The sequence below is a fragment of the Pinus tabuliformis genome, chromosome 4_2 (assembly GCF_031772625.1).
Source record: "Pinus tabuliformis cultivar Carrire ecotype Pingquan chromosome 4_2, CPIR1, whole genome shotgun sequence".
Classification (NCBI taxonomy): domain Eukaryota; kingdom Viridiplantae; phylum Streptophyta; class Pinopsida; order Pinales; family Pinaceae; genus Pinus; species Pinus tabuliformis.
Window position 1 is genome coordinate 505138137 of NC_142304.1, and position 15839 is coordinate 505153975.

Consider the following 15839-nt stretch of genomic DNA (forward strand, 5'->3'; position numbering starts at 1 on the left):
GACATTACACTCCCAAGGATGGATATACCTTCCTTATTACGGAACAGGAACCAGTTGTGGCTAAATGGTGGTGGCGACCCCTCTAGAAACTCAACGCACCTCCTAAATCTTGATTGTTCATGTGGTGCTTATTGTCAAAGTACCTACTGACGAGAACCTTAATCATTGAGCTATACACAGCCCATCTCACTGCAGCCTATGCAAGGAACATGTTGAAGACATTGACCATCTCTTCCTACATTATCCAACTACCAAACTGGTGTGGAATCGTATTTATATCTCCCTTGACATCACCATCAGATGGCATGCGGAACAACTCACTTCAACTTGGCAGACATGGTGGACCTCTGCAACATCACAAAAAATCCGCAACCTCCCCCTCCTAGTCTGTTGGTATCTGGCTATCTCGAGATCGGATCATATTCCAGGACTCCCTCATACAATGGAACTCCATTTGCAACAACACTAAAGCATTATATCAGTTAATCCTTGAGGATCAGCCAATGAAATAGACTCGTACTATAACACTAGAAGCTATTGATAGATCATATCCATGGGTTTATTTTGATGGATCGGCCCAAGAAACTGGTTGTGGAGGCAGAGAAATCCTATACATATCAGACATACATTATTACAAGCTCAAAATGGGATTAGGTCGTGGCACAAACAACTTTGCAGAATTAAACAGCCTCAGACACCTACTCATATTTTCACTTGAGAAAAACTGCAACAGGATTCAGATCTTTGGGGACTCAAAAAAATTTATCAATCGGATCAACTCTGCTTCTCATTGTCACATGCACACACTCAGGGGATTACTGGATGAGGTTACTACTCTAAAATCACATTTTGATTTTATTGTCTGCTCGCACATATACAGGGAAAGGAACCAGATTTCTAACTGCCTTTCCAAGGAAGTCGCGCAGCAACCCAGGGGTCAGTGGATAATACAAGAACAACAGGATCAGGAATTGTACCAGTTCTATCACAGGCCATTTATCGAGCACGCAGGAGGAGATGTGTCGAATGATCTACCATGATCCTTCAGTTGTTTTTGATAGATATATATGACTGATATTATGCTTTGCATGTTTATATTTTCTAGTTTCTTTATGTATATATTTATGGACTTTTGATGTATGTACTATGATCTGACATTGGAAAGATGGCTCGGTCCATCCTTGCTATGTGCATAACCTTTATGCAGTGGATACAACATGTAATTTTCAATTTGATAATGGAAATTATGATTTTTTTCTTGGGGAGAAAAAATTATTAAATAATAACTAATAATACTAATTCTAAATAACGATATATTAATAGTATATTATAACTATTAATAAATTAATTATTATATTATATAAGACTGTTATAACTATACGAATTATTTTATTTAACCAAACTATAGCCTAAAGCTTATAATTACATTGTGGCAAATAAATGTGTTTGTTGATGACTGGTTAAGTAAAAAATAGTGAGGGCACAAGTGTCGAGGAACGGTGTGTCTATGGAAGGCAGACAGGACAGATTGGATGGCAGCAGTGAGGACTGCAGTAGGGAACAGGTTTACGATGGTGTGATAAGGAACACTATGGTCGGGCACAAATCGAGCACGACAACAAGGCAACGTAAATGCAAATGTGATGAGGGTGATGTCAACAATGAATAGGGTGACAGACAACAAGAGAGTAGTGGAACAAGAGCACGAACAGGGTATTACAGTGGTGGCAGAGGCAACTAGGGCAGAACACGGTAGTTACGGACTCCAGAATAGCGTACAATGGTGGCGGTTGTTGCAAATACGAAGTTGGCTCTGATACCAGATGTTACAGAGACACTTGATATATATATATATATATATATATATATATGAGAAAAACTAAATGATGATGTTCACAATAACGACTCTTGGCTTAAACATAGCCTCAGTTCCTTTTCATGAAGAGTAATGATATTTTGATCATTACCCTTCTTCTAAACTAATCATAATTAATTTACATTTAATTATTATACGTAACCATATATTAAATGGTAAAAATATTGCTTGAAAAGTGTCCCTTGTCCCATAGACAAGGGGGTCTCGTACCAAGATCCTTGATATCAGCTATTAATTACCGAAATCTTAAATTTGATGACCATATACCTGTTGTCGCACAGAATGTCTAGGCACCATGACAACAGCTCAGATCTGGGGCTGTCACCCTGATCCCCAATATCTTCGTTTAAGTTGTCTCCCTACAGCAGGCTAAGGGGGGTAGACCCTATGGAAAATGGAAAGAAGAAGAACTAGTTGGGAACCAACCAGTTCGGGAGACACAGTGAAGCAACCAAGTACTTGATTAAGATTTAGCAAGACTTATAGGATTTGATTAGATTTTAAATGATTGATACCAGTGCCTTATGGAGACAATGATCTTGCTAAGGAAATTAATACCAAGTAATCAATTAGCGATTGTTGCTTAGATGAATGACTATCTTATATGAAATGCAGATCCTAAAGCTAATATGAGATGCAAGAATCTTGGTTGATTTTAGTTAAATGCCTACTCAAATGTGAATCCTTCAATCCTTTCTGTGTTGAGCTTGATTTCGTAGTAATTAGCAGAGAGAATATAAGGTGAAGCACACTAAGGTGTGATTAACGACACCTCTCCTGAAAATCTAACATACCTGGTGCCTCTAACGCTGCAAAGAGTTGTGGCTCTAATGACTACAAGGTCACATTTTTAAATACTATTAAAAGCAGGCTTCTCAACAAAATATGGATGGATATCTATGTCTCTATCGACCAAGCTTATATTTGGAAGCAAATTTTATTTATGCAAAGCTAACGTATATGCAAATGCACCAGATGATGAGATGAAGTTAGAGTCTAGGATTAGAAACACTTGCGTTGCAAAAGCCCTCAATTACCAAAATGAAATGTTCACTTTATTGGATGAAGACTTAAAAATAAACCCCTGAAGATATTGCAATTAAACCACAAGCTTATTTCAAATCTTTCTGATACAATTATAGCTCAAAGAGAACAAAAGCTTCTTTGCAATTTAATATCAATGTCAACAGATGCTCAAAAAATACCCAGCTTAGGAAACAAAGATATGTAATCTATTACAATTCCACGACAGAGAACTTTAACAATTACTTGAAAATATTCGCAAAATATCTAACATGTAACAAACATCAAATAATTCAAGTAATGACGATCAATTTCAATAGATGCAAAATATTCTAGCAATTAAATTTCTAGAGATTTGAATACTTTGAAACGCCATGAAATTTAAATGATAATCAATTCACAACCCTAGAATTAAAATGATTTATGCTTAGTGACCCAAATCTAGGAAAATTTATCAGTTTCCTATAGTCAATCTTTAGATACAAAATTTTTAAGCGTGTTTCACTATAGAGAACTGAAAAATGCTTCATACCACAAAAGTTCTCTTTTAGACTTTTACCCTTAGCCCAAAAAGACACCAAGAAGGAATTATAGATTGATAATTTAATAATTCCTTAGACAAATCTAATGTGCTATGCTTTATGAAACAAAACTAATGCGGTAAATGATCAATTAGGATTTTTTAATGTGACTAAAATAAATCAAAATGATTTAATAATCTTTTAAATTTTTTAAATGGCCCAAAGGCCACATAAAAAATTTAAAATCTTTTAAGGTGAAAAATTAATTTCGATTTAAATTTTCAGTCACATAAAATGAACTTTTTTAGGTTTTTAGATTTTTTTATTTTTTTAGATTTTTAAATGTTTTGAATTTTAATAAGAATCAAAGTCAAAATGAAACAATGTAAAATCAAATAAAAATAGAAATAGAAATTGAATTTTTAGTTTTATTTTTAAATAAAGTACCAAAGAAATTAACCAAAATCTAACCCAAAAGAATAAAATAAAATCGGCCTATGTATATCTAAATGCACTAACCTAAAACCTAAGAGAAAAATATAAACAAACAGAAATCAAACAAAAAAAAGAAAATCGAAAAAGTTGGAGTTTTGTTTGCAGGTGACACAGGCGGGAGGAGGAATAGTTGGATGGCAGCGTTGGGGGAGGATGAGGAGGCTCGACAGAGGACTTACTAGCGAAGCTAAGGCAGCGGCAGAGGGAGAGTTGCGTGAGAGAGAACCACGAATGCAGGTAGAGGGCAGTGTTTGAGAGACGCAGAGCTAATGTATAGTTGAGGCAAGGGTTTCAAAGAAAAAGACATAGAAAAAGGATGTGATGGAAGCTATGCAAGAAGGCAGCGGATTGCAGATGGACGCGGAGCTATAGCAATGGGTTTGGCTGTCATTTTGATTTTTTGCAGGTTGAAGGGGCAGCGAGGGCAACGACAAGGGAGCAGATGCAAGTCAAGGGGACACGGAAATGAAGATAAGGAGAACAAAAACGTAGGAAAAAAATTGAAATCTCCCAGAGAATAGAAAAACGCAGCAAAAATAAACCCAAAGAAACAAAACAAATCTGAAATTTTCTGTTTAGAAAACCCCGAGCTTCTGAAAAACTGAAGCCCAAAACTTAAGATAAACTCAGAAAAATGAGTTTTACAGCAATGTATTTTTATACTTCAGATTTATCAATGAAACCCTCATTAAATTGTTTCTAGATTAAAAAAATAATAATAATAAATAAATTCAAACCATTGCACTGCATAAGGCTGGATAATATCACTGCAAAAATTATTTTGAAGTCAGATCTTACCCTCCAGGGCCTATATCTGGCTTCAAATCAAACCTCACCTTCAGATCTGCAACCTGTACCTGAAAACAAAAACACCTAGAAACCAAATATGCAAAAAAAAAAAAAAACCAAGAAACCCAAGTCAGAAAACCCAAAAACTTTACAGATCTATGCACAAGAATGGCAGATCTATCAAATCTGAAGAGTGCGAGTCCAACTCCGCTCCCAGATCTCATAATCTAAGGCTCTCAACGGCCAGATTCATCAATTTCGCACATATATATATATATATATATATATATATATATATATATTAAAATAGGTTCTTAGCTCAAAACCCTTCATGCATCAACAAAAAATCTTATGATAAGCTCGAGATCAAATTAAGCTGAGCTCTTCAGAAAACACGGATCGGGAGTTGGCTGGTCCAACTGAAAACTTCCCCTAATGCCCGAAGATCTAAAGATCACAACTTTCTTGCAAAACTCAATTCAGCCATCAAAACAGAGCAAGAAAATAATAATAAAATTCAGATAAATAGAGATACCTGCTATTACATTCAAAATTTAAATTATCACTTAAACCCTAGCGACTGAACAAGATACCTATACTCAAATCGCTCTTCAGAAGCTATTATGAATGGCTGAAAAAAATTATGCGTGAAAAAATGACACATCATATAGTATTTCCATGAAGAGTAACACCGGCAAAGATTATCCCCAATGTCTTCCTTTATTATTCAAAAAAGATTACACGAGAGCTTTTCGCTTAGCGTACGACTCAAAGATCGGATGGATCAACTGACAAATGATCTCCTATTTAAAGATAAATCTTCCAACTGCTAGTTCGAGTGATCTTTGTCAAAGCAATCTCGACCGTTGATAAGGATTAAAATTTCTTTTAATCTCATCCATCGAAATATTAAATTCTTGAGGAAATTGGAATTTTTCAATTAAATGTATTTTAATTAACTCAAAAATAAAAATTTGAGTTAATTTCCTCAAAAATTTGACTTTGACTTAACCCCAGGGACTAAAGGTTTAAAATTTAGCAAAATAATTAACTTACCTTAGTCCCCGGACCTTTTAAACTTTGATTTTTAAGGACCGGTGAATTTTTCTTTTAGAGAATTTAAATTTACCTAGAACCTAGAATTAATTAAATTTTTGGCTTATGACTTTAATTAATTTTTGGACAGAAAATTTAATTAATTAACCTATGAGGGGATAAATTATTTTTCCAACCTTCAAGACACTTTACATCATAAATTTCATATTTTTTATATCATAAGGAGGAAAACCCATATGTAATAGACCCTCACAGACTACCCATTTCTGCGACACAAATATAATCCAGCAAACCAAGCAATTTGTAATAAAGTATTCTAATCAAATAGTTAGGATTATTCCTAAATCACTTTTACATAAACTTGATCTATAACACTAAGACTCGCCTAAGATCCCAAAGACAAAATCCATTCTGGCTTCAGGATAAGTTGAAGGAAAACTATGCCGACCATCCGAGAATGGATCAATGAAACAAAAAACCTCCCAGAATGTAGATCGTCACCAGAAAAGTAGGTTTACCTAGGCAATTACATACATGACACGGATTTGCTGAGATTATTTATATCATATACATGTAGAATGGGTTTACATTATAACATGACAATCAAGCTGACGATGATAGTTGGATGACACGGACACATCGATCATGTGTTATCCCTTTTGCGAAAAAATGGGGTGTACTGCTATAGGTCGTTGACATGCAGTGGTCAACATCTGGCTCTACTTAGGGACACGTTGTTGCACCGTAGGTATGTGAGAATCCAAAATTTGCATCCACACAACACACAATATAACATAAGTAACGTCCATCCAAAAATCATCATATAACATTAAGCACAGGAAAGATATAAGATCATCATTTATTAATGATCTAGTAACATGAAAAGTAAATCTAATCCTAAAACAAAAATGAAATGTTGAAATGACAAGGTGTAGGGTTAGAAATAAAATATAAAGGATGCCCCATGGCATCAGATGTCATCTTTGAAGAACAGCATGAGCATTTGGCCATTTGCAGGTAAGTCAAGTGGTTCGCCATCCAATCTGCTCAAGTGGAATGAATTTGGCCTAGCAATGTTTCGAATAATGTATGGTCCCAGCGACAAACTGTCAAATTTATTATGTTTTCCTAGTTTTTCATTCTTGCGATCCCAAAGGAGTACCATATCTCCAACATGAAAAGGTCTAGATCGAGATAATTTATCAAAGTTTTTCTTAATGTTAAATTGACTTTTACACATATTATCAAAAGTTGTCCTACGAGTTTCATCCAACTCCACAATCTGATCAATTCTATTTTGAACAACATCTTTATTAGTAGAAAAATGATGGAGTTGATAAGCTGGCAATTTAAGGTGCGTAGGTAAAGTTACATCCAAACCATAAACTAATTCAAAGGGATTGTTTCCAGTAGCTTTCTTTTTAGTAATCTTGTCTTCCCATAAAGCATACTTGATTTTGATGTCCCAAGATCGCTTATTATCTCCCACTATCTTCTTGATAATGATTATAAGATTTTTATTACTTGATTCAGCAAGTCCATTACCCTGAGGATAGTAATTAGATGAATGAGATAAGACAATGCCATACTCGAAACAAAAAGATGAAAATTATGAAGAACTAAAATTCTTGGCATTATCAGTCGTGATTTTAGCAGGGACACCAAATCTAGTAATGATATTTTTTTCAATGAAATCCATAATGACCTTTTCAATGGCATTCTTAGCATGGATGGCTTCGACCCATTTAGTGAAATAATCAATAGCAGTCAAAATCCATGAGTAGGCGTTGCTAGAATTTTCATGAAACTTCCCAATGAAGTCCAGACCCCAATGCTGAAAAGGTGCCTCCACAACCACAGGTTGTAAGGGCAGGGCAGCAAGCTTTGGTTTCCCAGTGAACAGTGTTGAAGAGGTTGTCATTGATGTCAAAGCAGGAATAGTTGTAAGATAATTAAGCAGGTCATTGATGTCATAGCATAAGCATGCATCTAGGGGATGATACAGTTAAATGAAACCCTAGCCCTAGGGTTTGAGTTCCTTGGATGGTGACAACACCCCGTCTTTGTTGATGTTTTTGGCACAGTAGACCAGTGAGCCTGCCTCGGAGATCTTCGCCATTATATTCTTCTCGGCTTGCTGATTCCTATGGTATGTGGAGCATTTCGTGGGCCCTCATAGTTTGTAAGATATGCCCAGTTGAAATTAAGGCCCCAGGCTTTGGTCCCAAAGCCCCAAAAGGTTGATGAGTTGGCCCATAAAAATGATGTGGCATCATTTGTGATTAAATTCCATAAAGGTTTTTTTTTCAAAAGAGAAGGGGATCAAATTTCAAATTTTAATTTTATTTTCAAAAATTCAAATGGGCCCCAAATTATCTGGAGACATCCATTCTGCTCATGTAAAGTGTATATAAACCAAGGATCTTCGTAAGATTTAGCAAGTACATTATTTTGGCTCTTCAAAAATACAGCGAGCAAAAGGGTGCAAAGTCTTTTTGCGACTAGAAAGTTTTTGGGTTCGAAGAAGTGGATCAAACTTCTCATGTGAATTAACTTTGCGGTTTTCCTTGGGCTTGATGTCTATTTTTGTTGTCGTTGTATGTTGGTTCTTACAGAAGAAATTCTGAAACGCCTTTTGTGGACATGTCAAAATTGACGGTTGACAGGTGTATTGGGGTATATTTTTGGTTTAAAAGGGGACTCGTTGGGCATTCTATGGCACTCATCTCTTCTCAATATAATTTGAAACTTTGATCTAAACCCTGTGGAGTATCCTGCAGCCAAGCACATTTGAAGAGGGTGGAAACCTTTGAAGCACTCTCGCTGAAATATATATGAATTAGTTAGGGTTTTCGGAGCTTATTTGTTGCAAGTCTCAGACAATTTTCTGCAACTTTTCATGGGACATTGAGGCTATTTTGAGCATTTCCAGTCTCTAATTGGCACCTCTTATGGCATAGTTGTACTTGGCCCTTTGTTGAATTTGAGATTTGAAGAAAATGATGGAAAGGCCACTTCTGTCGCTGCATATTTTTGTGATACATTCAGCTTCCCACAAGAACAATTCTTGTATAACAACAGACCAAATCATGTGGCATCGTTAATTGGAAATATATCACTGCAAAAGGGTTTGGGAGCTTAACGACTTGACCTTGGGAATCATATGTCTCTACTACATGTGATCAATGACAGCTGCAACCTTCTATAAAGGCTCCTGACCTCATCAACTCTACATACAGCTTCTATGTAGCACGTTCTTTATCATTTATAAAGGAGAGGTTGCTTTGGATCCATTCTGTCCAAATTTAAACCCTGAGGCCTGGAGCATAGATCAGTTATTGAAGTAATAAACAGTGACCCTTGAACCATACTCTTGGTAACATGATAAGATAGTAACGTTAATACAACAACATGACAATAAGATCGCATCTTTGACTTTCTATGGTGCCTTCAGCACAACTCTATGCATCAGTGAGTTTCTGACTTGAAAATAAACTTGATCTATACAACAACATATTGAACTTGAAGCAATTTTGGTTTACTCTTGTCCTAAACCAATATTGCACCTAGATGCCATTGTCATGTGAGTTTCTGGGCAGAATTACAATAAATGCAGAGATTGTAATTCGATACCTGTAAGGGAGTTATTAAATACACTGTTTTGCAGTATTGTTAAATAATATGTAGCAAATGCGGGGCTTTCTTTGGTCATGAAGCATGTTTTGTGGAGGGTTGACAATATTGCGTATATTGAGCAAAACACAATAAGGCTTTGTTTTGCGACATGTATACTTCTGAAATATGTTTTGATTACAATAGTGAAAACCAGAACAATATGTGAATGGAGCTAAGTTGTGATCCCTGTACTGTTTGAGCTTAAATTAAACTAGGGTTTCCATTTAACCTTTAACATAGTTTCCAGTGGAGCTTGACAATGGTAGTGACTTATTATGACAATACAAAATTGACTTGAGGAATATTGCCTTGTGTGAAAATGATTTCGCTGACAGTGAAGCTTGAATAAGCATAAATGAGACGTGTGTTGTTGTGATCCAGAATGTTCAGTAACAGCTATGAGCTTAGGAATGCAACAAAAGGGTTGAGATGTGTGATGTCTGCTTGTTGAACACTAAGGCGATCTAGAAAGTTCAGTGGCAAGGAATAGGTTAGAATCTATTGGGATGGATTTATCTAAGAGCTAGATTTGTGATGAGCAATGCAATAGAAGTAATGGAGATGTGGGATGTATGTTCACTAGGTGTTATGATGATCTAGAAGGTTCAGTGACAAGGATGAGAACCTTGACAGTGATGGAGTTAAAGCAGAAGTTGTAACAGCGAATAGTAGTGGATCAGTAATAGCAAAGGCAACAGGTCACAGTAGCGGTGCAGCAGAAGAAGAGGCAGTAGCTGAAGGCTTGAAGTAGAGAGTGTGTCAGCAACAACATCCGTGATAAAGCAATGGCAACAACAGTAATGTGCAGCAGCGACATCAGTGAGCAGTAACGGTAGCAACAGTATGTGTGCAGGGGTTGCATCAGTGGGCAGCAGTGAGCAACAAAGGCAATAGTGGTTGTAGCAGTGAGTAGCAGTAGTAGTGATTGTACTTGGGCCATTATCACTGGTATGGGAGCCCAACCTTCAGGGAGCATTTTTCTTCCTTCCAGATTGCTGGAAACTCTTGCAAGTATTTCACTTCCTTCCAGGTCCTCCTGGTAAAGTATTGTATGTACATTGCACACAATAATACAACGCTTGTTAAAGCTAAAATCCCTTGTATTTCTCTTCATGTGATATATTTTATGGTTTTATAATTATGCTCTTAATTGTTTTTAAGAATCTGAAAATTAATAAGAAATATTGATTCACCCCCCTCTCAGTATTTCCAACAAACAGTTGGCAGGCTTGACAACTTCTAACAAACTTATGCACATCAGAAAAAATCGAAGGCCAATAATAATCAGCGCTCAGAATTTTGTGGGCGGTAGTTCTCGCAGAATAATAACCACCACAAAATCTTGAATGAAACTCAGAAATTAACTTCTTGGACTCAATTTCATCAACACACCTAAGTACTATGCCCTCAGGATTTCTCCATACGAGGCCATCCTTCATGAGGCAATACTTATTGGCTTTTAATATAAGATCCCTTCTCTTATGAGCAACTAAATGGTTAGGACATGTAAGATTTAACGAGTAATAAATAATGTCCTTGTACCACTAATGCTCTCATAATCTTTGCAGCTCAAATAAAGATGAATCGTTAAGACAAATCAAACCAAGAGCTTTTTCATTACCTTGGGTCATCATTTTAGCTAAGCCTTGACCTTTGACTAACTTGGTGGGTCTACTCTGTAAATCATATCCTTGTATTTTAGTGACCCACCTACCACAAGTCCCTAAGCAATCAATTTGAGTTAATATATCGTTAACTGCAGAATGTGGGACAAAAGCAATGATTTTGGAATAGCCCACATAAGTTTTGAAATGTTTAAGAGATTTGACTAAGGCATAGGCTTGTTTTTCCATGGCAGTGTAATTTAAATCAGAATTTTGAAGCGCTCTACTCATGAAAGCAATAGGTTGCTCATGACCATCCTTATTTTTCTGTAATAAGACACTAGCAATGGTATCTTCAGAAGCGAAAGAGAAAATCCTGAAATCCTTCGAATAATCGGAACTAACTAAAACAAAAGCTTTTGCAATAACCTTTGAGTTCCTAAAAAGCCTTTTTGCAATCTTCTTCCCATAAAAAATTTACATCCTTTTTTAGAAGACTTGGAATAGGCTTAGCTACTTCTACGTAATTTGGAATAAATCTTCTAAGAAAAATTGTTTTTCCAATAAAAGACTGAAGGGATTTAAGATTATTGGGGAGAGGAATTTTTTGGATTACCTCAACTCTTTCAGGATCAATCTTGATTCTTTAGAAATGATGTGACCAAGTGATTCCCCTTCAATTACTCCAAAAACAGAGTTAGTCAGATTTAAAGAAATCCCATATTCTCTACATTTATCAAAAACTTGCCTAAGATGACTATATGACTAATACCATCCTTAGAAAAAACAGTAAAATCAACCTGATAAATTTCGATAATCTTCCCAATTAAACCCTTGAAGGCATAATCCATTGCCCTTTGAAATGTAGCCCCAGCATTCGTTAATCCAAATGACATTCTAATATATTCGAAAGGACCCCATGGTGTGGTGAATGTAGGTTTTTGATGATCCTCCTTCTTAACCCATACCTGATTATATCCAGAAAAACCATCTAGCAATGACATCATTCCAGAACCAGTTACTCTCTGCAACATAGTCTCCATGTTTGGCAATGGTATCTTTAGAAGCGAAAGAAAAAATCATGAAATCCTTCAAGTAATCGGGACTAACTAAAACAGGAGTTTTTGCAATAGCACCTTTGAGTTCCTGAAAAGCTTTTTTGCCATCTTCTTTCCATAAAAATTTTACATCCTTTTTTATAAGACTTTGAATAGGCTTAGAGACTTCTATGTAATTTGGAATAAATCTTCTAAGAAAAAATGTTTTTCCAAGAAAAGACTGAAGGGATTTAAGATTATGGGGGAGAGGAATCTTTTGGATTGCCTCAACTCTTTCAGGATCAATATTGGTTCCATCTTTAGAAATGATGTGACCAAGTAATTTCCCTTCACTTATTCCAAAAACAAATTTAGCCGGATTTAAAGAAATCCCACATTCTCTACATTTATCAAAAACTTGCCTAAGATGACCTATATGACTAATACCATCCTTAGAAAAAACAGTGAGATCGTCCTGATAAATTTCGATAATCTTTCCAATTAAACCCTTGAAGACATAATCCATAGCCCTTTGAAATGTAGCCCCAGCATTGGTTAATCCAAACGGCATTCTAATATATTTGAAAGTACCCCATGGTGTGGTGAATGTAGTTTTGTAACGATCCTCCTTCTTAACATACTTGATTATATCCAAAGAAACCATCTAGCAATGACATCATTTCATAACCAGTTACTCTTTGTAACAGTCTCCATGTTTGGCAATGGTATCTTCAAAAGCGAAAGAGAAAATCATGAAATCCTTCGAATAATTGGGACTAACTAAAACAGGAGCTTTTGCAATAGCACATTTGAGTTCCTAAAAAGCCTTTTTGCCATCTTCTTTCCATAAAAATTCTACATCCTTTTTAAGAAGACTTTGAATAGGCTTAGCTACTTCTGCGTAATTTGAAATAAATCTTCTAAGAAAAATTATTTTTCCAAGCAAAGACTGAAGGGATTTAAGATTATGGGGGAGAGGAATCTTTTGGATTGTCTCAGCTCTTTCAGGATCAATCTTGATTCCATCTTTAGAAATAATGTGACCAAGTAATTTCCCTTTAGTTACTCCAAAAATAGACTTAGCCGGATTTAAAGAACTCCCGTATTCTCTACATTTATCAAAAACTTGCCTAAGATGACCTATATGACTAATACCATCCTTAGAAAAACAGTGAAATCATCCTGATAAATTTCGATAATATTCTCAATTAAACCCTTAAAGGCATAATCCATAGTCCTTTGAAATGTAGCGCTAGCATTGGTTAATCCAAACGACATTCTAATATATTCGAAAGTACCCCATGTTGTGGTGAATGTAGTTTTGTGACGATCCTCTTTCTTAACCCATACCTGATTATATCCAGAAAAACCATCTAGTGATGACATCATTCCAAAACTAGTTACTCTTTGCAACATAATCTCCATGTTTGGCAAAGGGTAAGTATCTTTCTTACATGCTAGATTAAGGTTTCGAAAATCGGCACAAAGTCTAATTGTATCATTCTTTTTTCTAACAATCATAAGGTTGGAACACCATGTTGAATGCCTCTTTTGAGCAATCATTCTTGCTGCAAGCATCTTTGAAAGCTCCTTTTGAACCAAAGGGGCTAACTTAGGATTTATTGCCTAAACTTTTGATGAAAGGGTTTAGCATTTTCATCTTTCAAGGGGATAGTGTGCTCCATGACATCTTCCCTATAACCTTTTAACTCATCATAAGAAAAAGCTAAAACATCACGATATTCACGAAGTAAATTGGTTAACTTTTTCATTTCTTCATCATTAGTACCCTTACCAATTTGATAATCTTGGGATCACTAGAGGTACCAAAGTTTACCTCGATGAATTCGTCTGGATCCATTTTATTTTCCTCTTTCATCTTTGTCGCATCATGCCGATCAAAGTGTTGCTCTAAAGAAACAACATTCCTAGAAGTAGGATTTATAATATTTTCATGATCATTAGATCCATCCTCCTTGGAACCTATCCGAAAATTTTCAAACCCATCCAAATTATCAAGAAAATGAATCACTTGTTTCTCATCATCAAAAACTTGCCAATCCTCTAAGTTATCTGGAACAAAAGGCCTAAATATAACTTCCATTTTTATCTTATCCTTGATCAACTCATCAGATAAGTGCAAAGTAGAAGCAGCTAGGGCAAGCTCATCTGCTGAACTATATTGTTCCCTCGGGATAGCCTCAAGGTCAAGGGCATCAAAGTATTCCATAATATTCCATACAGCGTTTCGATAATTCTTTTACCTTTGATTTTTACATGTAAATTTATTTTTAATTTGCATAATAATTAAGTCAAAATCCCCCTTGATGCTAAGTAACTTAACTCTTAAAGCCTTTGTCAACTCAAGACCCAACAATAAAGCTTCATATTCAGAAACGTTATTGGTTGCTTCAAATTCCAATGGATAGGCAAACTTGAAAATATGACCAAGGGGAGATTTTAATACTATTCTTGCACCTTTACCATGCCTAGACGATGCACCAACAAAATACATGTATCAAACTTTATCCTTAAGATCCTCAATCTTTTTATCAACCTTATCATGGGGAAGAACTATGGAATTTAGACAAAATAGCGTAATTCCCAATGTCAGATTGTTCTTTAATTATCTCATTATGAGGTCTCTTAGGATCTTCAACATGAAATCTTCTCTCGGGCTCTCTATTAAGTCTTACAAACCCATCACCTCTAGGACAAGAAATCGTAGCATATGACTAATTCATTTGAATACTCCCTCCTAGATCAGAGGCCCACTTTCTAGATAAAAGCATACCCCAAGCATCAAGCAGATCAACAACAACAATGTCCATAACAATCATAATGTCAAGGTAAACCGATAAATGAACTTGTAAATCTTTGATTAACCCATGAACTTCAATCTTCTTAGAATCCATGGCACATATATTGTAGTAAGGCCTAGAAACTCTTAAATTAAGTTGTTCCATGACCCTCTTGGTCATAACACAAGTTGATGCACCAGAATCCAGCATACAATTATTCAATGTATACCCATTAACCATCAAAGTAATAAAGAATGGTTGATGATCCTTGTTATCTGAATCCAAACTTTGCAAGTATATAGGAGCATCCTGATAATCAGCTTCAGGTGTAATGATATTTTGATCATGCCCCTTCTTTTAAACTAATCATAATTAATTTACAATTAATTATTATACATAACCATAGATTAAAAGGTTAAAATGTTGATTGAAAAGAGTCCCTTGTCCCATAGACAAAGGGGTCTCATACCAAGATCCTTGATATCAGTGATTAATTACTGGAATCTTAAATTTGATGACCATATACCATATTCTTGTGTTTCTCTATTATTGATTATTTCTTGATTCTCAAGTTCATCAAGAAAACCTTGGAAGCCTTACATATAATTTTGTATTTACCAAGGAAACTTTGAACAATACACCTTAATATACTTGTTTGATTATTTAAGATAGCCTTGTAACACACCATAAACTAATTGTCATGAAAATGAGTGTCCTTGATAGCACTAATTAATTACCACGATAAACTAACGATGGAAACACCTAAAAACATTCATTATCAAAATGAGCTAGTAATAATAATCCCAAAAATAGGTAATAAAAGATGCAACCAATTAGCAACATTGCACATCAAGAAGCGAAGAACATAATTACACATTAACAATCCAAGACTATAAATTTCAATGAAAAATAGAAAATTACAACGATAAAAAAGTGGAGATAAACGCCAAGTGACCAAAAGT